This window comes from Saimiri boliviensis, chromosome 1, assembly GCF_048565385.1.
Source record: "Saimiri boliviensis isolate mSaiBol1 chromosome 1, mSaiBol1.pri, whole genome shotgun sequence".
NCBI classification, from domain to species: Eukaryota; Metazoa; Chordata; class Mammalia; order Primates; family Cebidae; genus Saimiri; species Saimiri boliviensis.
The window spans coordinates 182,590,065-182,612,327 of record NC_133449.1 but is presented as its reverse complement, the minus strand read 5'-3'; the positions used below and the strand labels follow the sequence as shown (position 1 = coordinate 182,612,327).

General features: G+C 34.5%; 1 long non-coding RNA gene and 1 other non-coding gene across 2 annotated transcripts in view; one reads left to right on the top strand and one right to left on the bottom strand.

The window, feature by feature from the left end:
* Positions 1 to 2,773: 2,773 nt before the first annotated feature.
* LOC120365854 (small nucleolar RNA U13) lies at positions 2,774 to 2,877 on the top strand. The gene has a single exon (XR_005580701.1). It is a non-coding gene; the product is annotated as a small nucleolar RNA U13 (small nucleolar RNA).
* A 647-nt stretch (positions 2,878 to 3,524) lies between these two features.
* The window catches only part of LOC141580547 (uncharacterized), a 33,554-nt gene continuing 14,815 nt past the window's right edge, over positions 3,525 to 22,263 (bottom strand). The window contains exons 2-3 of the long non-coding RNA XR_012512746.1: positions 6,453 to 6,583; positions 3,525 to 5,715 (exon numbers count right to left, since the gene is read on the bottom strand). This is a non-coding gene — a long non-coding RNA (uncharacterized LOC141580547). The remainder of the gene's footprint in view (positions 5,716 to 6,452; positions 6,584 to 22,263) is intronic.

Genomic DNA, 22,263 nt, shown 5'->3' with positions numbered 1-22,263 from the left:
GGTTATGCAAAAAAGTGGAATTCTACCTCAGCACAAACTCAGGAAGAAGTAGACAGACATCCTTCAAGGCTGGTATGAAGAACTTAAGCTCCTGCCATAGACTTATGTCCAATCAGAGGAGAAACAGTACAGATTAATAACAATTTTTGAAGGAATCCCATGGACATCTGGTGGGTGCTCTCTGACCCAGCAGAAATTCATCTGTGGAGATATCCAGGTTAGAGAATACTCAGAGAGGCAACGAGCAGTTTGGCGTGAGCCTTAGCGCTCATACCGACAGCAGAGTCAGATTTTGGCTTAGCTATAAGCATATATGTCTAAAGTGGAATGCATTGCATAGAAATGCTTGAATTTGAAGTTTCTTAGATGTCTGCCATTGTGATATTTGAAAATTTTTAATGAATGGCAATCAACTACAAAGATTCCAATACTTACTTTTTTAGTAGCAAAGGTCAAAATTCAGATGTGCAACAGTGGTCTTATTGTACGTCATTGGGAATATAAAAGCTAACATTTTTCTTTAAACCTACAAAACAATTCTCATTATCAGGGAAATAACCCAGCAGGCTTCAATGGAGGTTCTCTAAAAGTGTCTCAGGGATATTCATTTTATGGACTTGACAAAGATTTTAATAAAACTCTCAGGAAGGTAATTACAGGGTCAAGAATGGACATGGAACTTTAGGTCATTGAAAGAGAGATAACAGCTTCCAAAAGCTTATATAAAAGTGATTCTGTATCCCCATAACATTGTGATTGATGATGCTTCATAGGACTCATGATTTAGAGCACATAAAGATGCTCCCCAACTGCTGATGGAGTTATATCTGATAAACCAATAGTAAGCTAAAAATACCATAAGAAGTTAAAAATGCATTTAATACATTTAACCTACCAAACATCATAGCATAGCCTTGCCTACCTTAAATGTGGTCAGGACACTTACATTAGCCTAGAGTTGGGCAAAGTCATTGAACACAAAGTTGATTTTACAATAAAATATTGATTATCTCATGTAATTTATTGAATAGTATACTGAAAGTGAAAAACAGAATGGTTGTATGAGAACTCAAAGTACAGTCACTACTGAATGTGTATTGCTTTTGCACCATCATAAAAGCTGAAAAATCTTAAGTTAAACCATCAGAAGTAGGGGATAGTCTGTACTGTCAAAGCAATTGTAAAGCTGGCAAACATTTGTTGGGGATGATAAACTGGTTAAAACATCACAGAAAATTATTTACCTGTGCTTAGAGTCTGTTATAAACCCAATTGCATTCATCTTATTTGTTATTTTTTCAATGACTATTTATAATTATTTTTATTTACTGATTCAGTACATGCCCAATGTGAATTACTTTAATCCAGATAAAGGAAAATAAAATTGCCTTCCAGACACAACACAAATAACATTTTGTTCTCCTTAAACAAACAACACAAAGTTTTTTGTGAACACACAAATTTCGTGTTGTCTTGAAATCTTTTTCATTGAACATTTTTCTTTATCATTAAATATTCTTCTATATTTGTAATAGCTTTGATTAGTTTATTCTATATATTCACCATATAATTTATTTAGTGACTTTTCTTTGGATATTTATGTTGTTTCTAGTATTAATAAGATATTACGATAATACACATTTGTTTGACTTTATCTCTTTAGGAAAAATGTTTAAAAGTGGCATTTATGGCTTAAAGGACACACAAAAGTCTAAAGCATCTGATGCTTGTAGCTAAATTATCATCTGAAAGATTTCGTGCCAATCTATCTGTAAATGTTTTCACATTAAAAGAAAAGAGCAGGCCGGGCACAGTATCTCATGCCTGTAATCCCAGCACTTTGGGAGGCAAAGGTAGGGGGATTAGTTCGAGACCAGCCGGCCAACATGGTGAAACTCTGTCTCTACTAAAAATATAATAATTAGCCAGGCATAGTGGTGGGCGCCTGTAATCCCAGCCCCTCGGGAGGATGAGGCAAGAGAATCGCTGGAACCTGGGGGGCAGAGATTGCAGTGAGCAGAGATTGTGCCATTGCACTCCAGCCTGGGTAATGAGAGTGAAACTCCATCGCAAAAAAGAAAAAGGAAAAGGAAAGAGAAGAGAAGAGAAGAGAAGAGAAGAGAAGAGAAGAGAAGAAAGGGAAGGGAAGGGAAGGGAAGGAAGAGAGGAGAGGAAAGAAAAGAAAGGAGAGGAAAGAAAGGAGAAGACAGGAAGAAAAGAAAAGAGCAAGTTGAAAAAAGCAAAGAAAAAAGGAGAGGAGAGGAGCAGAGAGGAAGAAAGGAAGAGAAGAACAAGTTGTTAGCAGATTTCCATTCCATGTATTGAACAAAGATCTACCTTTCTTATTTGAAAATTTCTGAGGTTGATATAAGATTAAGTAGAGAAGATGTAATGTCTGGTAGTCGACATCAACATATACACAATGCATTTAATAAAAAGGTTTTTAAATTTCTCTTTCACGTGTTTCTTTCTCTTTCTTATGTTCTTTTTGTTCTCTCTCTCCACTCCATCCTCTGTCTCCAGAATAAGGAGAGATTCTCTTATTAGAGAGACAAATATACCTAAGGCCAAATCTCCTACAAAGCCTTTTGCTGGTGCCTATGAGCATAAGAAATTAATGGGGGCATAAGGTGGGAGAGTGCTACTCTGAAGGCTGAGATGGGAGAATCGCTTGAGCCCCGGAATGTTGAGGCTACAGTGAGCTACGATTGAGGCACTGTACTTCAGTCTGGGCAACAGAGGGAGACCTTGTCTCAAAATCAACAACAACAAAATCTTTTTGTAGTCTCTAAGTATGATGATTAGGTGTTCATACTCATGTGTGAGATGAGCCACCCTCAAACCTTGTTATGACTTCGGCACATTACCCGTCTGACATGAAAAATATAAACAACAACAGCAACAAAACAGATTGATGGAATGAGAAGGAAAAGGTGAGATATAACAATTTTAAGTATATTGGTTGATACATCTTTCATGGGGGTGTTATAAAATATTGTCTCAAGAGGGTAGCTCATGAAAGAGAAGATGATATATTAGTTAAAGGTATAGTTGAGAATAACTACAAATAATATAACCACCAAAATTCCAATGGTACAGTTCGGTGAATTCCTCATCTCAATGGGAAATGTGAGATAGTCTATTAATTCTTCATTTTTATAGTAGAAATCTATATTTTTATAGATGCTACCTAAAGTTGATAAAGGAATAAAGATTTAGGTAAATTACATCAAGTTCTAAATCCACTGAGGAAAAAAACAAATTTCCAAATTGATAGAAAAAGCATGGACACAAAAAAGTAAACAAAACATCTTTAGAGCAAAATATTAAAATCTGAAAAGTATTGAAGACAGAAGACATAAAATAAAATGGCAGAAAAATGATTAAATACATATGTCACATACAAATAAATATAAATAGTATAAACATTAAAATGTCAGTATACATAATATACAGATAATGTAAACAACATACAGATAAAAAATAAAACCACTATCTTGGATATACAAAGTACATATAAACAATGAAGTGTTTGAAATGTTACAAGTGAAGGTATGAGTAAAATATACCAGGAAAATATTACAAAAATCAGGAATTTTGATGTTAATATCATACTGCTAAACTCAGGTAGATAACATTAAATAAGACAAGAAAGAGAACTTATATCAATGAGTGGTTCAATAAGCTATTTATCAAAATAAATATAACATCAGAATTTATAATTCAAAATAATAAGTACAAGAAAAAAGGATAAGCACAATAATAGTAAGAGGCTTTAACTCATAAAGCCAGTTCATGACAGACAAAGTAGACGTTCAGATCAGAATAGAAGAGAATAGAAAGGACTTAAAGAACTTAATAAGAAGATGCATTGAACTTTATACTCTGAAAGCAAAGAATATATCTCGCATTCTACCCTTGTAATATTTTCTAAAATGAACAATTACTCTACAAAATACCTTATAAAATACAAATAGTGTATACACATGTTTTTAAATGCTCAAATTCATTCATCATTTTTAAAAAAACATACAAATTTAGATAGGATGTCATGTTTCACTTACATGATTGGAAAAGGTTATCATGTTTGGTAATACACAGCATTGTCAGTCATGGGGGAAAAAGACTATTACACACTGTTGATTTAAGTAAAATTTAATGAGATTCAGAAATATCTTAAAAACATAAGTTATATCCTTTTTTATTTTTATTTATTTATTTTTAAGATGGGGTTTCACCATGATGGCCAGGCTGATCTTGAACTCTTGACCTCAGGTGATCCACCCACCTCAGCCTCCCAAAGTGCTAGGATTACAGGCGTGACCCACTGCACCTGGCGAGTTATATCCTTTTTTAACCTGGAAATTCTATTTTAGAAATTGAATCTCCAGTAATCAGTATGTTTATTGAGGGCTTGTTTGTAAAACAAACAGAAAAGAAAAAACAAAAAAGCAACTGGAAAGCATCCAAATGTTTGTTCATAAGAAATATGTTAAATAAATATGTCATATCCACAGATCATAGGCTTAAGTGGAAAGCTAGGCAAAAAATACTGTTAAAGGAAAATAAACAATGTTCAGGAAAGATTACGTAACATACCACTGTGTTATAAACATTTGTATATGCACAGAACATTTCTTGAAGAACATGCACAGAGAAACAAAGGGTAGTTGCTCCTGGCAAAAGGACAATCATTCTGGAGTGGAAAGAAAAGTTGTTTTGTATTGTATATACTTTTGTACTAATTTTTGTTAACCATATCCAAATATTAGATTTGCAAAAAAAAAATTTAAGTAAACAAGGAATGAGAGAGACATCGTATGTGCCCATAAGACTCTTACAGGATGATGGAGAATACAAACATTTACGTGACAGTGACAATACAACATCAGAAATAAAATCGATTTTGTACAGATTGAGTGTAGAGAAAATGCTTAACTGTAATAGTGATTTTCTTATAAAAGTGAGGGAATTTATCGTGTGATACCTCCCTCCTTTTTTTTTTTTCTTACTATTAGCATACAATTTTTTAAATAAACAGGCCTCATTTACCAACTTGAAACATGGGATTCAGTGGTGCTAAAACTGCTAGATGCTCATAAACAAAGGAAGCAAATGCAAGCAAAATCCAAGAGAAACTGTTACTAAATAAAATGTGTCTTCTCTCTGTGGGGAAGAATCGTTCTTTAATACAGTCTTGATTATTTTTTCCCATTCTCTCCTTTTATTTCGAGTCATCTTTCAGGCTGGGTTGAAAATTCTGTTCATGGTTTGCTGCTATGAATAATTAATGTAAATATTTCCCATGAGTATGGTCATGGACTCTGTATTTTAAGGAATTCTTGCATCCTAGGTGATGGTCTGTCCTGACGGCTCTGTGTCCTCTGTGGCACTGGCTTTGCCGCTTATGTGACACATGGTGGTGGTGCCATGGCAGTCAAGCTGAAGGCCATTTGCACAGTGTGACATGCCTCCTTGCTTTGTGCACTTCCAGTGGCTTTGATGATGTGACCATCAAATAGTCCATTGTTAGAAACAAGAGACCACTTCATCTTGACATGGACAAAAGGGGTGAATTACTGAAAAGCTTGAAGGAGTTAAGTTTCTCACAATAAATAAACAGTCTGGGAAGCATTGGCAGCAATATAATCCTTTAGAAACACATTGATCTTTGGGTTTCTGTGCATTGTCTGCTGGAGTTCAGAATTCCACGCTCTGGCAGAAAAAAAAATGGAATGTTTAAATGTATGAAACACAATAGCTTATTCTAAGGGTGAAAGTATTGTGTTAGCAGGCGCCCATTTGACAGGATTTTCCTCAAAACTTTCAGAAATCTCATATTGAATTTTGATGCCTTTAGTGATAAAATGTATTTCAACTCCCACATCATTGCATTCCTGCACTATCACAAACAGATGCTTGATTGAATTTGGCATCACTGTATGTCTCATTACTCTTTTTTCCCTGTAGTTTATCATTTAGTATCACCAAGAAATATTTTTAAATGGATTTATTATCTGTATTTAGAGTTTATCATTACTAAAGATAGTTCTATGAATTAATTTAGTCAAAATGAATAGGAAAAAATTCATTAGAAAAATCTATTAGGCAGGTTCTCCAGTGGCCTCTTCAAATCTTTATTTGGTAAAAGTGGAAAAATTTACAGCAGAAAACTCACATAATGTTTCACTATTATTTAACAGCCAGTTTTCAACAAAAGCCTAAGAAAAAAGAAATAAAATAGCTGGGATAAATAAAGACTCACAAATCTTCTAAGTGGAAATCGCAATTATATTAACATTGTATTTTATATATCCAAAAATATTTTTCACCTAAATGAAGGTTACAAAAATGACAAACATAACTTATAATTTTTTAATTCTATAGTTGTGTCATTGACCTTTCATCCTATCATAATACTAGAAAGCTTCTATTTCAATATGAAACTGTACCTTTGTCTGTATTCCGCAGCAGATAGAGTTTAGATGGTGTTTAAAAACAAACTGTTGCAATATTATTTTATCTTCATTTCAACTACCTCCTAAGAGCATAGATTATAACAGTGCAAAGACTGGAATCTAACCTGTGTGAAACAAAGATAAATTTTAAGGTCATTCACATTAAGAATTTAGTTTAATGAAATGATATAGTAAATTCTTAGATTTTAACCCCTCTTTCTCAGTTGAAATGATTTTACACTCATATTGAATTACTGTTTCACTCGAGAGATTTTACTAATGGTTATTTTTCTCTGTATTTATATAACTTGTGAATTCTCTGCAACTGATTAATGATCCAAATTGGCTTTCTTTTGGCAAGATGTGTGCTGTTTCCTTCTACCATGGACTGTTGTCTTCATAAAATGAAAAATCATTTTAATATTGACTTCAGTAAGACGTACTAAGACAAATGGCCCCTGAATAATGTCAGGCTTTTTAAAGCCAAATGGAAATTAATTTCACATCATCTTCTGTTTGCGATGATTGGCACCACTGCTCTTCCCATTAATACAGGAATAAGAGCTAAATCCACCTTCCTTAAATGAATCAAAGGTAGTGGTTTATATCAAGGTTTTTGCCAAATTTATTTGGTTTCAATTCCCACTCAAACATTAATTTATATTTTCTGACAAATGTTTAGCTCGAGATCAATTTTATTTCTTCTTTCTGTAAGAACACTCTTCAGCTTGGTATTCCCAATATCTAACCAAGTGCCTTGACAGTCGTTTATGCATAGCTGGGTAACTACCAGCATACATGCCAGCCAATGTTCTAAGCTCTACATTATTAACTCATTTAATATTCACAACAAGGAGAATTAATGGTAAGAACTATTATTATCTTCATTTTACAGGTGAGGTTAAAGAACTTGTCCGAAGTCATAAAACTGGTAAGTGGAAGAGGCAGCTTTTAAACTCAGGCAATCTGACTCCAGATCCTGAGTTCCTAACCTCTAGGGTAAGCATACTCAAAAATATTAATTTTATACAACTGACTGATTTCGTTGAGTACTTTCACAGATTGGATGACCCAAATGCTGAAGGGGAGAAGAGAAAACTTGCTTAGCCAATGATATCTGGTAAGTCAACACACCAGGGACTGGCTTCAGGGAAGACAATTTTTCCATGGATGGGGGTGGGGACTGGTTTTGAGATGAAACTGTTCCACCTCAGATCATCAGGCATTAGATTCTCTCAAGGAGTGCACAACCTAGATCCCTTCCTTGCGCAGTTCACAATAGGGTTCCGACTCCTGTGAGAATCTAATGCCTGCTGATGTGACAGGAGGCGGAGCTCAGGCAGTAATGCTTGCCCGCCCACTGCTCACCTCCTGCTGTGTAGCTGGTTCCTAACCCACAGACCAGTGCAGATCCACAACCTGGGGCCTGGGGACCCCTGACCTAACAGATGAGGTCTGTTTTCGCATTCATCTGCTAATTTGTTTTGTATTTGTTTGTACTGCTATAAAGGAATATACGAGACTCAGTAATTCATAAAGAAAAGAAAAAAAAAAGAAAACTTAGGAAAGGAAAGTATCAAAAACACAATACAAAACATCTGAGGGCCTAAGGATATGAGACTGTAGACTAGAGATGCCCCACTGCGTATACAGCATAATCAATGAAGGAAAAGAAAGCCTCTTACCAAAGCACATCACTGTGAAACATCAGAACATGAACAATTAAAAGATAAACTTGAAAGTTTCCCAGAGAAATCATAAAGTCAGAAAGAGAATGACATTGCACTTGTCAACAGAATGTTGGAAGGGATAAAGCAATGGAAAAATGCTTTCAAGTTTCTAAGGAATAATGATTGTTAATTTAAAATTTAAAATCTTCATACCTCACCAATAATCCAGTGTAAGAGTAGGATAAATATATTTTCAAATATGTAAGTTCTGAGAAGAATTCCCCTCCCAGGCATCCACTTTTAGTAATCTACAGAAGAATGTATTCTCCCAAAATAAGCTGGTGAACTAGGAAATAGGAAGCCATCGGGTCCAGGAAGCAGGGGAGCCAACATAGAACTGTCAGGAGAATAGCAAAGAAAGTCCGAGGACAATATCCATAAGAGCAAATTAACAGACAGTGTCTAAAATAAAAAAATCAAAAGCAGCAGAAAAAATGTTAGAGATAATAAAGATAACTATTAGAAGAAAGAAGTAAAGTCTTTAAACTAATTGCTCTGGGGAGTGGGAGGGCTTACTCCTTTTCCTCATAAGCCTACACATGAAAGCTCTGATTTTAAGCTTCTTGTATGACTTTATGAAAATTAACTTATTCAGTGAAGTATATCTATAAAACATAGAAATAAAATCAGTGTAGAGTGGAATTAGTAAAGGTGCAAAAAGAAAATAAAGAAAGTTTGATATAATCCAATTGAGGATGAGAAGGAAAAAAGCAGCATAGAAAACCGGTGGGAATGAAAGAACAAAATAAGATTATAGAAATAAACCTAAAATAAAAATAATAATAAAATGAATTAAACTTGCCAGATAAAAGACAAAGAGCTTTCTACTGGATAAAGTAATAAAACTCAGCTCTGTGCTATTTAAAAGAATTACTTCAAAGGGCCAGGCACAATGGCTTATGCCTGTAATCCCAGAAGTTCGAGACCAGGCTGGCCAACATGGAAAAACCCCATCTCTACCAAAAATACAAAATTTAGCCAGGTATGGCTGGTGCATGCCTGTAATCCCAGCTACTTGGGAGGCTAAGGCAGGAGAATCACTTAATACTGGGAGGCAGAGGTTGCAGTGAGCTGAGATAGTGTCACTGCACTCCAGCCTCAGTGACAAAGCAAGACTCCATCTCAAAAAAAAAAAAAAAAGACATACTTAAAGTATAATGATGCAGAAAAATAGAAATTTCAAGGATGAAAAAGCAAACACTAATCAAAAGAAGGTTGCTCTTTTTACACTAATTTCAAACGAAATAGACTGTAAGACAAAAGATTTATTAGGAACACCCGAATTCTAACATGTGGCTAAACAACAATTTACCTGTAAGTCATAATTCTGAATCCATGTGAACAAGATAGCTTCAAACCATGTAAAGAAAATTTGAAGAATTTCAAGAAAAAGTAGAAAATGTCAAATGTTGGGAAAAGTATAACACATTTTAAAAATATAATTAACCATCTTGGGCTAACCTGTGTGTGTGTGTGTGTGTGTGTGTGTGTGTGTGTGTGTGTGTGTGTATTCATAACACAGATATAGAAATAGATATGGATGTGAATATGGATATATTTGTTTGTATCCTTATACATGGTATATTGAACTATCAAGCTTGTTGCAAAGTGCAAGGAGAAACTAATCCTTCGATTTCTAAAGATTTTGCTCCTGAACAAAATATTGATGAGTTTTACAGCTCTTCTAATCATTTTCAGGTAATGAAATAAAGCCTAGTCCAATATAAACTTTACATTCTGACCCAATTTTAGACGCAGCTCAGTTTTCGTGGGTTCAAAAACTTACAACGAGAAAGAAGGATGTGGTCAGCTTCTTTCCTGTTCCTTGGTACACCCTCTTCTCACTTCCTGGATGTGGTTTTTGTCAATGAGGAGAGAAGGAAGTTATAAAAGGGACATACACATCAGTGTATATGTATCAGGAGGTAATGTTGCTATTTATCCCTGGTTAAAATTGTTTGTCAAGTCTACTTTGTGTGAAAGTAATAACCATTGATTCTACTTATATTTTTATACTTAAAGAAGGCTTTGTAATAGCATATTGATGTATACTGTTAATCCAGTCTGTGATATGTGTGTGTGTGTGTGTGTGTATGTATATGTAGACATAAATGGTAGATAAAATGGTAGATTTCAACTATTTCACTTAATGGATTCAGTAGAATGGGATGTATGTGTGTGTGTGTGTGTATATATATATATATATATATATATATAATGGGATATATATATGTATATACATATATATATACATATATATATACACACATACATACATCCCATTCTACTGAATCCATCAAGTGTATATATATGCATATATATGTATGTGTATATATATATATATATATATATATATATATATATATCCCATTCTACCGAATCCATTAAGTGAAATAGTTGAAATCTACCATTTTATTATTTGTTTTGCTTGTTCCCTTTAGTTTAGAGCCTCTCTCTCACTTTTCTTACCTTCTCTTGAATTATTTTACTATTGTTTGGTATTTTATTTTAATTTATACTTTAGATTTTTAGGTATATATATTTGTACTATTTTTTACTAATTCCTTTAGATATTATACCATACATACTTCCATTTTACAATATAAATGGAGTCGACACTGCACTGCTTTAAATAAAATGTAAAAGCTTTAAAAAAAGGTGGGGGGCATAAAGGAGAAAACAATTTTTCAAGGCTCACAGGGTCACAATCTGATATGAAGCTTTGCTTTGTATTCAACACCCAAACCGTGGCTCTTTCTTTTAAAGGCACTTCTGTGAAAAATTGTCAAAGATCCCATAGTATTGCTTATGCATATAGCTTACAAATCCTCAGCCGAGCTACTAGCTTCTAGCAGGTTACCCTTCTGTTGTGGCTGCCTATTCTCCTGATTAATACTCTTAGGTGGTGTGCTCCTCCCCAGTAGCCATAAAATCTTGAGAGAAATATGCATTCACTTTTGCCCTAACAGACTATGAAAGTGCAATCCATTTCTAGGCAGATCACTTTGTGTCTTACTTTTAGAATATGTTTATTCATGAATCCCGTACCAATTACTGTGCCCCAAATTCTAGGGAGCATCTGTCTTGCTCTTTGATTGTTTCTGTCAATATGTGTCCCTGGCTGTGATTAAAATGAGGGTTGCATTAGCGCCACATCTAGATGGAAACGAGAAACATCATGATTCTCCAACTTTCTCTTTAAAGAAATACTGTACTTCTTTTCTGCATCTTTATCATCCCGTAACCAATCCTCTAGCCTGATCACATATGGCACTGAAGTGAAGGATGATTTAAGTTTTGTAAAACCAGTCTCACATTATCTTAGAATGCTCAGCAAAGATGCACATTGACAAGCTGAGACTTCAGCTGAAACATTGAGATAGCAAAAAAAGTCACAGCTAAAATCTTATCTTTTTCTCTCACACACGCGCGCACACACACACACACACACACTCACCTGTACCCAAAATTATAACCTTTTAAGGTAAGTTTAAAACACAATTTTAAATAAGTCATACATCAAAGAAGATAGTGGAAATTAGAAAATAATTAGAAAAGAATTATTAAAAAAAACCCTATGTATCAAAAGTTTATGCCTAAAATTTAGTTTAAAGGGAAATACAAACATATATGCTAGAAAAAATTTTACCTATATAGAGTAAGGATTTAGCCTTTACTAAACAGCAGTAAGATGTTGCTTATAGATTTTGTTATATTAGATCATGTATATTCTTAGGATCTTTTAGAAAGCAATTCATTTCTTTTTAAAAATTTTAATTTATGAGGATCTCTAATTTCTTATTTTTCACATGATTAAAATGAAAACAGACTATTCTCTAAACACTGCAATACTGCTATGACATGTTCACATTATTAAAGTAAGTAATTCATTAAAAGCAATTTATTCTCTTTTTATTATCAGATAGACACATTAGGGTAAATCTCCTGCATTTCAATTGATCTTTAAAAAAAAAAAACCTAGGATAATTCAAGTTCTTAAGAATAAAATACTAGCAATGACAATCGAGTGCTGAAAGCAGAGAAAAAAATATTATTTTAAAAGCTTTGAGCTCCCTCTAATGGCCTGCGGTAAAATTCTCAGAAGCAATAAGACAACTTCAGTTAAGTAATAAATCTCCAGTAGAGATGTTTTAAGAACATCTTCGAAATGTTCAGATTGCTGCTTCACTTTAAGTAGAGCTTTCATTGTGGGGAAAAACTGATCATATCCAAATGTTGCTGTGGGAATGTCCTATCCTGTCTACCTATGACATTGTTACTGATGAGAGACACATTTTCTCTCCCCCTAGTGGATATTTACAAAAAATGACACAAAGATACTGCCAAACTAAGAGATTAAATTATTGCAATCAGAATTTAGATAGCACTAGTTGAAATTCTTGATATGATTCGGTCTAATCTGTCATTTCATGCTAGAGAAAATACAACAAACTTATGACTGTGTTACAGTCCAGAGCACAGGCTCACTAAAAGACTAAAGCAAATCTTAGGACTATAGAACAATTTCCTTCACTCTACGCCTTACTTTCTCATTAATAGGGTTCCTATGCAACAACAGGGATTACTGCAGAAAGAACCGCAAACCTCAGGAATGATTTTAAGAAGTCTCCAGGGAAATCCAAAGACAACAGAAGAGACAAAAACAAGGCCACCAGAGGAAACTGTAGCCTCTGACACTTACAGCTACTGCAAAGAGGAAACACAAGCTCCTAGTCATACAACCATAAAACCTCACACTAAAGATACGTTTATCTCAGTTGTTTTTTTTTACCCAGTACTTCATCTTTAGCTTTCACCAAAAAATTACAAGGCATGAGAAAAGGTGAAAACCGTAGTGTGAAGAGACAGAGCAGGCATCACAACTAGACTCATATATGGCAGAAATTTTAGAATGATCAGAGTGGGAAATTGAAATACTTCTGAGTGATATGCTAAGGGTTCTAATGGAAAATGTGGACAACGTGCAAGAATTGATGGGTAATGTAAACACAAAGATGAAAACTCTAAGAAAGACTTAAAAGAAAACGCTATTATACAAATAAAAATCCTACAATAGAAGGGAGGAATGCCTTCAATTACTTATCAGTAGACTGGACATGGCTGAGAAAAGAATCAGCGAAATTAAAAATATATCAATAAAAACATCCCGAACTTAAAAGCATCAGAGAAAAAAGAATGAATAAAAACCGAATAGAATAGCCAAGAATTATGGGACAATTACCAAAGGTATAAATACATGTAATGGGGATACCAGAAGGAGAAGAAAAAGAAAGAAAGAGAAGCAACATTTGAAGCAATAATGATGGAAGATTTCCTCCAAATTAATGAGAGATACCAAATCACAGGTCCAGGAAGCACAGAAAACACAAAAGCAGGATAAATATCCACCCCAAATCTATGCTGTGGTGAATCACATTTAAACCACAGAAAAGCAAAGACAAAAACGAAGTCTTAAAAGAAACCAGAGGGAAAAGAAACCCACCTTACTTATGAGGAGCAAAGATGATAATTATCATTATTTAGAAACCATGTGGGGCCCGGCATGGCGGCTCATACTTGTAATCCCAGCATATTGGGAGACTGAGGTGGGAGGATTACTTGAGTTCAGGGGTTTGAGACCAGCCTGGCCAACATGGAAAAACACCATCTCTACAGAAAATACAAAAATTAGCCGGATGTGGTAGCACACACCTGCAATCCCAGCTACCCGGATGGCTGAGGCACAAGTATCTCTTGAACCTGGGAGGCAGAGGTTGCAGTGAGCTAAGATCATGCCACTGTGCTCCAGTCTGGGTGACAGAGGGAGACCCTGTCAAAAAAAAAAAAAAGGAAAGAAAGAAAAGAGAAGAAAGAGAAAGAAAGAGAGAGAGAGAGAGAAAGAAAAAGAAAGAAAGAAAGAGGAAAGAAAGGAAGGAAGGAAGGAAGGAAGGAAGGGAGGGAGGGAGGGAGGGAGGGAAAGGAAAGGAAGGAAAAGAAAAAAGAGAAAAAGAAACATGCAAGTGAGAAGAGAGTGATGCATAATATTTAAAGTGTTAAAACAAAAAACATACATCGAATTCTGTGCTCAGCAAAAGTATTTTTCAAAAGTGAAGTTGAAATAAATCATTTCTCACCAAATAAAAAATGGGGAATTTGTATCCAGTAGGACTGTTGGGAGTAAAATATTTTAAAAGTCTTTGAGAAAGAAGGAAAATTACGTAGGTCAGTAACTCTGATTTACATAAAGAAAGGAAGAGCATTAGAGAAGACAGAAACAAAAGCAAAATAAAATATTTTATTTTTCTTAGTTGATTTAATGGATAACAGTTTGTTCTAAAGAAAAATGGCAACAATGTATTCCATTTGGGGATAGGGAAAGGAATAACAGCAATGTTTTAAGGGATGGGAGGAAAACATTGGGAATTTGTGTTACATGTGAAGTGGTATAGTGTTACTTGAAATTGTACGTGGGTTTGTTGTCATTGTAAATTATTAACTCTAGGGAAATCACTAAAAAATAAAAAACGAAAGCATAATTTATATGCAAAGATAGGAAAGAAACTGAATCATATAAAATGTTTATCTAAAATCACAGAAGACAGAAAGAGAGGAAGACAAAAAAGGAAATAAAAAATAAGGACAATAAATAGAAAACAGTAACAATTACAGTAGATATTAATCCAACTATATCCATAGCCATATGAAACATCATTGTCTAAATATACCACTTAAAAATAAGCTGTATAAGCCGGGCGCGGTGGCTCAAGCCTGTAATCCCAGCACTTTGGGAGGTCAAGGCGGGTGAATCACAAGGTCAAGAGATCGAGACCAACCTTGGTCAACAAGGTGAAACCCCGTCTCTATTAAAAATACAAAAAATTAGCTGGGCATGGTGGTGCATGCCTGTAATCCCAGCTACTCAGGAGGCTGAGGCAGGAGAATTGCCTGAACCCAGGAGGCGGAGGTTGCGGTGAGCCGAGATCGCGCCATTGCACTCCAGCCTGGGTAACAAGAGCGAAACTCCGTCTCGAAAAAAATATATATATATAAAATAAAATAAGCTGTATAGAAAGACAAAAACTATTTGATCCCACTTGTATGAGGATTCTAAAATAATTCAACTCATACAAGCTGAGAGTAGAACGATGGTTGCCAGGAGCTGGTTTGGGGTAGGGATAGGGGTATGGTGAGGTATTAGTTGAAGGAGGCAAGTTTCAGTTATACAAGATGAATAAGTCCTAAGATCTGCTGTACAACATAGTGCCTATAGTTAACATTGTATTAAAATTTGCTAAGAAGTTAGATTATATGTTAAGTGTTCTTATTGTACACACACACAAATAATAACAAATAAAACATGTGGGAGGAAAAATGAATGAATGAATAAATAAATAATTTAAATTTAATTTACAGAGTATCACAGTAGATTAAAAAGACCTAACCATATGTTGTCTACAAGAAACCTACTTAAAGAGACAGACAGATTAAAAATAAAGAGATGGAGAAAGATATATGCTAATATTAATCATAAGAAAGCTGAAGTAGCTATATTAATGTCATTTAAAGCAGATTTAAGAGAAAGAAATGTTGTCATGAACAAAAAGGCATACTATATAATGATAAGGGGGTCATATGTCCAAGAAGACATAACAATTCTTAATGTCTATGCACCTAATAATGCAGCATCAATATTTGTGAGCCAAAAACTGACAGAACTTCAAGGAGAAATAAATGAATCTACTATTGTAATTAGAGACTTCAACATCCCTTTATCAGTAATTGGCAGATCTAGCAAGCAGAAAATCATTAAGGACATAGTTGAACAGAACAGCACCATCAATCAACTGAATCTAAATTGACATTTATAGAATATTTCAGCAACAGAAGAATACAGATTCTTCTCAAGCTCACATGGAATGTTGTTGACCAAGAAAGACCACATTCTGGGCCATAAAATGCACCTTAACAAATTTAGAAGCATAGAAGTAGTTAAAAGTATACTCTCAGACCACAATGGAATTAAATTAGAAATCAATAACAGAAAGATACCTGGAAAATCCCAGAATGCTTGAGATTAAACAGTGTAGTTCAAATAACACAAGGATCACAGAAATCCTAAGGGATATTGAAAATATTTTAAACTAAATAAAATAAAAATACAACTTACAAAAATTTGGAGAATGCAGTAAAGGAAGAGCTCAAAGGAAATTTGTAGCATTGAATGCAAACATCAGAAAAAAAGAAATATCTAAAAATCAATAATCAAAGCTTCCATCTTAAGAAAGTAGCAAAAGAAAAGCACATTTAATCCAAATTTAGAAGAAAAAAAGAAATATTAAATATAACAGCAGAAATCAATGTAATTTAAAATGGGAAACCAATAAAGAAAAATGACAAAATTAAAAGTTTATTATTTGAAATTATCAATAGAATGATAAAGTTCTAATCAGGCTAATTAAGGAAAAATAAGAGAAGATACAAATCACTAATATCAGAAATGAAAGACAAGCCATCACTACTGATTTCATGAGTGTTAAAAGAGTAATAAAGGCATATTAGGAACAACTCTATGACCACAAATTTGATAACTTAGATGAAATGGACCAGTTCCTTAAAAGACACAGTCTACCTCTTAAAAACATAACTCTTAAGATTCAGCAATGAGAAAATACACAACCTAATTAAAAAATGGGCAAAAGGTCTGAGCAGATACATCATCAAAGAAGATATATAGATGGCAAATAAGCATCTGAAAAGATGCTGAACATCATCTGCTATTAGGGAATTGCAAATTAAAACAATATTGAGATGTTATTATCACCTATAGAATGGCTAAAACCCATGACATTGACAACACCAAATGCCAGCAAGGATGTGGGGCAAACAGGAACCCTCATTCAAAGCTGGTGAGAATGCAAAATGGCACAAATGCTTTGGAAGATAGTTTGGTAGTTTCTTACAAAGCTAAACATGCTCTTACCTTACAGTCCAACAGGCGTGCTCTTTGGTATTTTCCCAAACCACCTGAATACTTATGCATACACAAAAACTTGTAGATTAACGTTTATAGCAGGTTTATTCATAATTGTCAAAACTTGGAAGCAACCAAGATGTCTTTCAATAGGTTAATGCATAAGCAAACTCTTACAGAGTCATGCAATGGACTATTTTCCAGTGATAGAAAAAAATGAGCCATCATGTCATGAAAAGACATAGATGAACATGAAATGCATATTACCAAGTGAAGGAAACCAGCCTGAAAATGCTACATAGTATATAATGCTGAGTATATGACATTTTGGAAAAGGCAAAGCTATGGAGACAATAAAAAAACCAGTGGTTTCCAGGCATTCAGGGTGAAGGAGGGAGGAATGAATGGTTGGAAAAAAGGGAAATTTGAGGGCAGTGAAACTATTTTGTATCATATTATAATGGCGGATATATGAATCGTACCTTTGTAAAAACTCATAGAATTGTACAACACAATACACAAGAGTGAACAATACACAAGGGTAAACCCTAATGTGAACTATGTATTTTAGTTAATAATAATGCATTTGTATTAGTTCATTCATTGTAAAAAGTTGACTACACTAATGCAAGATGTTAATAATATAATAAACTGTGATTGGGGTGATAAATAGAAACCCTCTGTGCCTTCGGCTCACTTTTTCTATAAACCTAAAATTGCTCTAAAAAATTAAGTTGATTGATTAAATAAGCAAGAGAGAGAGGGTTTGGAAGCCTAATAAAGATTCAAATCCTGGTTCTCTCATTTATAATTTGTGTGGGCTTCTGCCCTTACATTTTAAAAATGGATTTTTTTCTCATCAGAAAATAAAGATAAAAATATTTACCTCCTAGAATTATTTTGGGTTTGAGTGAGCTAATTAATACATGAGAAGCTCCAGAGCAAGACTGGTACACACTAGACATTCAGCATGTATTAACTCTTCTAGCTTTCCCTTTCTTTTTCATATTTTATTTTTTGAGACGGGGTCTCCTCTGTCACCCAGGCTGGAGTGCAATGGCGTAATCTCTGCTCACTGCAACCTCCACCTCCCGGGGTCAAGCGATTCTCCTGTCTCAGCCTCCCGAGTAGCTGGGATTACAGGCGCACACCACCACGCCTGGCTAATTTTTTTTGTATTTTTAGTAGAGACGGGGTTTCACCGTGTTAGCCAGGATGGTCTCGAGCTCCTGACTCCTGACTTCGTGATCCACCCACCTCGGCCTCCCAGAGTGCTGGGATTACAGGCGTCAGCCACCACGCCCCGCTGCTTTCCCTTTCTTTATGAACATTAGTACTTGATAATTACTAAATAATGTAGGAGAAGATAAGCAAGAAATTGCCAGGAGGAATAGCAGAAGCTAAAGTGTAGTTGAAGATGCCGGAGATGATCTAAGGAGGAGATCAACTTTTGGGGCTGCATAACATGAAAAGCATTCCTGTCCAGACGATTGTAAGAGAATATATTAAGCAATGAGGCATTGAACTGGATTGACATTTATACACCACGTGGCATTTGAAAATGAGCAATAAGGTATACCGTGAACTGACATTTTGTGTTTGAATACTCCCCGCTCTGAGCATGCTTATGCAGTGCTGCCCAACAGAATGGTGTAAAATGGTGTTAATATTTTTGTCTGCTGTCCAATATGGCAGGCATTCACCAAATGCAGCTAATTAGCACTTGAAATGTGACTAGCATGACTGTGGAACAAATTTATTTTATTTTATTTTATTATGTTTTAATTTAAATTTAAGTAGTCATATGGGGCTGGTGGCTGTCAAGTTGGACAGTTTAGACAGTCTTCAAAAAATGATAAGCACATAGCAAGGAAAATTAGAAAATAATTTGACATGAATGAAAATGACACAACATAATGAAACTCAGAGGATGTAGCTAAAGCAGTGCTTAGAAGGAAATGTACAGCTGTAAATACCTATATTTAGAAAGAAGAAAGACCTCAAATCAACAACTTAACATTTCACCCGAAACAGTAGAAAAAAAAAGAAAACTAAATACAATGCAAACAAGGAAGAAAACTAGGATTAGAGCAGAAGTTAATGAAACAGGGCCTAGAAAAGCAATGAAGAAAATCAACAAAACCAGAACTTTGTTCTTTGAAAGAATAGACAAAATTGACAAACCTCTAGCTAAACTGACCAAAAAAAAAAAAAAAAAAAAAAGAGGAGACTTAACTCACTAGAATCAGAAATGAAACAGAGGACATTACCTTACATAAATAAAAAGGATTACGAAGGAATACTATGAACAGATACTAATAAGTGTTAACAAGGATTTGGAGTGATTGGAACTCTCATATTGCTGATGGAAACATAAAACGGTATAGCCATTTATGAAAACAGACCAACAGTTACTCAAAAGGTTTAACATTGAATTACTCTATGATCCAGCAATTAGACTCCCAAGTGTATAAACAAGAGAAATAAAAACCCACATAAAAACTTGTACATGAATGTTTGCAACACCCTTATTCATAATAATCAAAAAGTGGAAATAACCCAAATGCCCATCAATCAATGAATGGATGAATAAAATGTGTGCTATTCATACAAAAGGATATTTTTGATCAATAAAAAGAAATAAAGTACTGATACATGAACAAACTTCAAAAATATATTAAGTGAAAGAAGCCAGTCAATTATCTGATTCCATTCATCTGAAATAGGTAAATTGGAAAGGTACATCTGTAGAAATGGAAAGATTAATAGTTGCCTAGGACGGGGGGTGAGGTCTGCTAGGGATATGGGCAGCTGATGACTAAGGGGAATAGGGATTCCTTTTAGGGGTGATAAAAATGTTCTAAAATTGGCTATGGTGATGGATGCACAACTCTGTGACCATACCAAAGCCATTGGATTGTATACTTTAAATGGATGAGTTGTATGTCAACTATACGTCTTACAGCTGTAATTAAAAAAAAGTGGAGGGAGCAATACTTCAGGGACTAATAATTTATAAGACTGTAGCTTCAGCAGTGGTTGTGCTTCATTTCTGAGGTTCCTAGAAAACCCAATACCATGTATTCATAACAAAGTTTCCAGGTTTCCTTGGGCCACCCCAATCCCACCTTGTTAATTTCCTACTAACCTTCAACACAATCTCACTCTCAACAACACAAGCATACAGGAATTGAACCTGTGTATGGAGTCTCATGAAACAACCAATAATTTTTTCATTTGGAGGAAAAAAAATTCTATTTTCTACTGCTGAAATTCAATTCACACTTCTTAATGTTTTGTCAAATTTGAATTTGATGATCATAATAACATGGTAGTACAGCTGAAGTTTTGATTTGATCATTATTCTTCCAAAGATAACATGTATGCAAAATTTCATTTATAAAAATTGCTTTGACATTTAAAAATGCTTACTACAGTCAAGGTATTATGTTAGAATTTTGTACAAGTAGAACTTTTTACAGATTTTTTGTTTATTCTTTAGGGAGAAATAAAATCTCATGACAAAATCAGACTATTGAAGTGTTTGGCAGGAGTAGTTACAACAGTTGCCAAGATCTTTTCATATCTGAAAACCGGAACAATTACCCTTAATGTTGTTTTATCTTCTATCTTTGGCTGCTTGATTTGTTTTTCTAGCCAAAACCAGTACTGGTAAGTAATATAAGAAATTTGTTTTTTCCTTCCCACAAGCACTATTCCCCTCTGCAGTGGAACGATAATCAGTCCCAACGCCTTGTTCATGTTTAATCTATATACCTTCCAGTGAGCACACCACTCTTGTCTACTGTTCTTTCTGATAGATGTTCCTAGTTATATGTGGTTTTACCTTGCCTATATTCAGGTAGAATGGTTCTGATATTCATAAATGAAGAACGCTCATATTACCTCTTAATCCTCAGGTACTGTATTTAGCTTAACAACAAGAAGCACCTATCTTCATTAGATAGTGGCAGCAGACGCAGACATCCCATATTCAGAACATGAACTCTGCTTCACTGAGCCCTCCATAGATTCCAACTTCACAAACTCCATATTTATTTCCAAGATTATTCTTACAAATGAAGTCCATTATTTTGCTTCTCCAAACTTAATTGAAAATCATTGCTTCCTATAATGATTGGAGCATTGCTCCTCTTTGCCCAAATTTCTGAAAATATAGATCCCAGATTTGCCCATAGCTGCTAATTTTTATATTGCCCTGCTTAGATTTTCTGCTGTAGTGACTTAGTTTTCAGCTTGTCCTAGACTCTGATTTTGACTCTTACATTAGATGTAAGAAGTTGAGATTGGAGATACAGACCAGAAGACTAGGAAGGGTCTTGGGAATCATAATAAGCCAGTAAGTCAAGTAACACAAGTGTCTCATTTTAAAATGTAAAGGTAAATACTACCACCAAGAGTGGTAGCTCACATCTGAAATCCCAGCACTTTGGAAGGATGAGGTGGGTAGATGGATTGAGCCCAGGATTTTGAGACCAAATGGGCAATATAGCAAAACCCCTGTCTCAAAAAAAAAAAAAAAAAAGAAAAGAAAGAAAGAAAGAAAAAAAAAGAAATCAGCTAGGTGTGATGGGGTACACTTGTAGTCCCAGCTACTTGGGAGCCTGAGGTGGGAGGATCACCTGAACCCAGAGAGGTGGAGACTTCAGTGAGCCGTGATCGCAACACCACACTTGAGCCTGGGTGACAGAGTGAGACTCTCTCTCAAAAAAGAAAAAGGTAGATACTACCAAAAATATATCATCAACTGAAATGAGATGGTAGCAGTCAAGAGAGCCATGGATGTATACTGGTTTCATCTTTTCTTATAGTAGGCAGGCTATATATAAAGTCAAATATACAACATAAAGTAATAGTTATAAATATAACCATTACTACGAAACATGAACTCTCCAAATTACCAGACAATACACACATATACAAAATACAAAATATTATAGATGATAAAACAAAAATTATAAAAAGGAATAAAATCAATATGGGTGAAAACACAATATGAAATATATTAGAATATGAAATATATCATATAAAAAGTAAACATATATGCCATTATCAATAAAGGTAAGTAGATTAACTCCTCTTT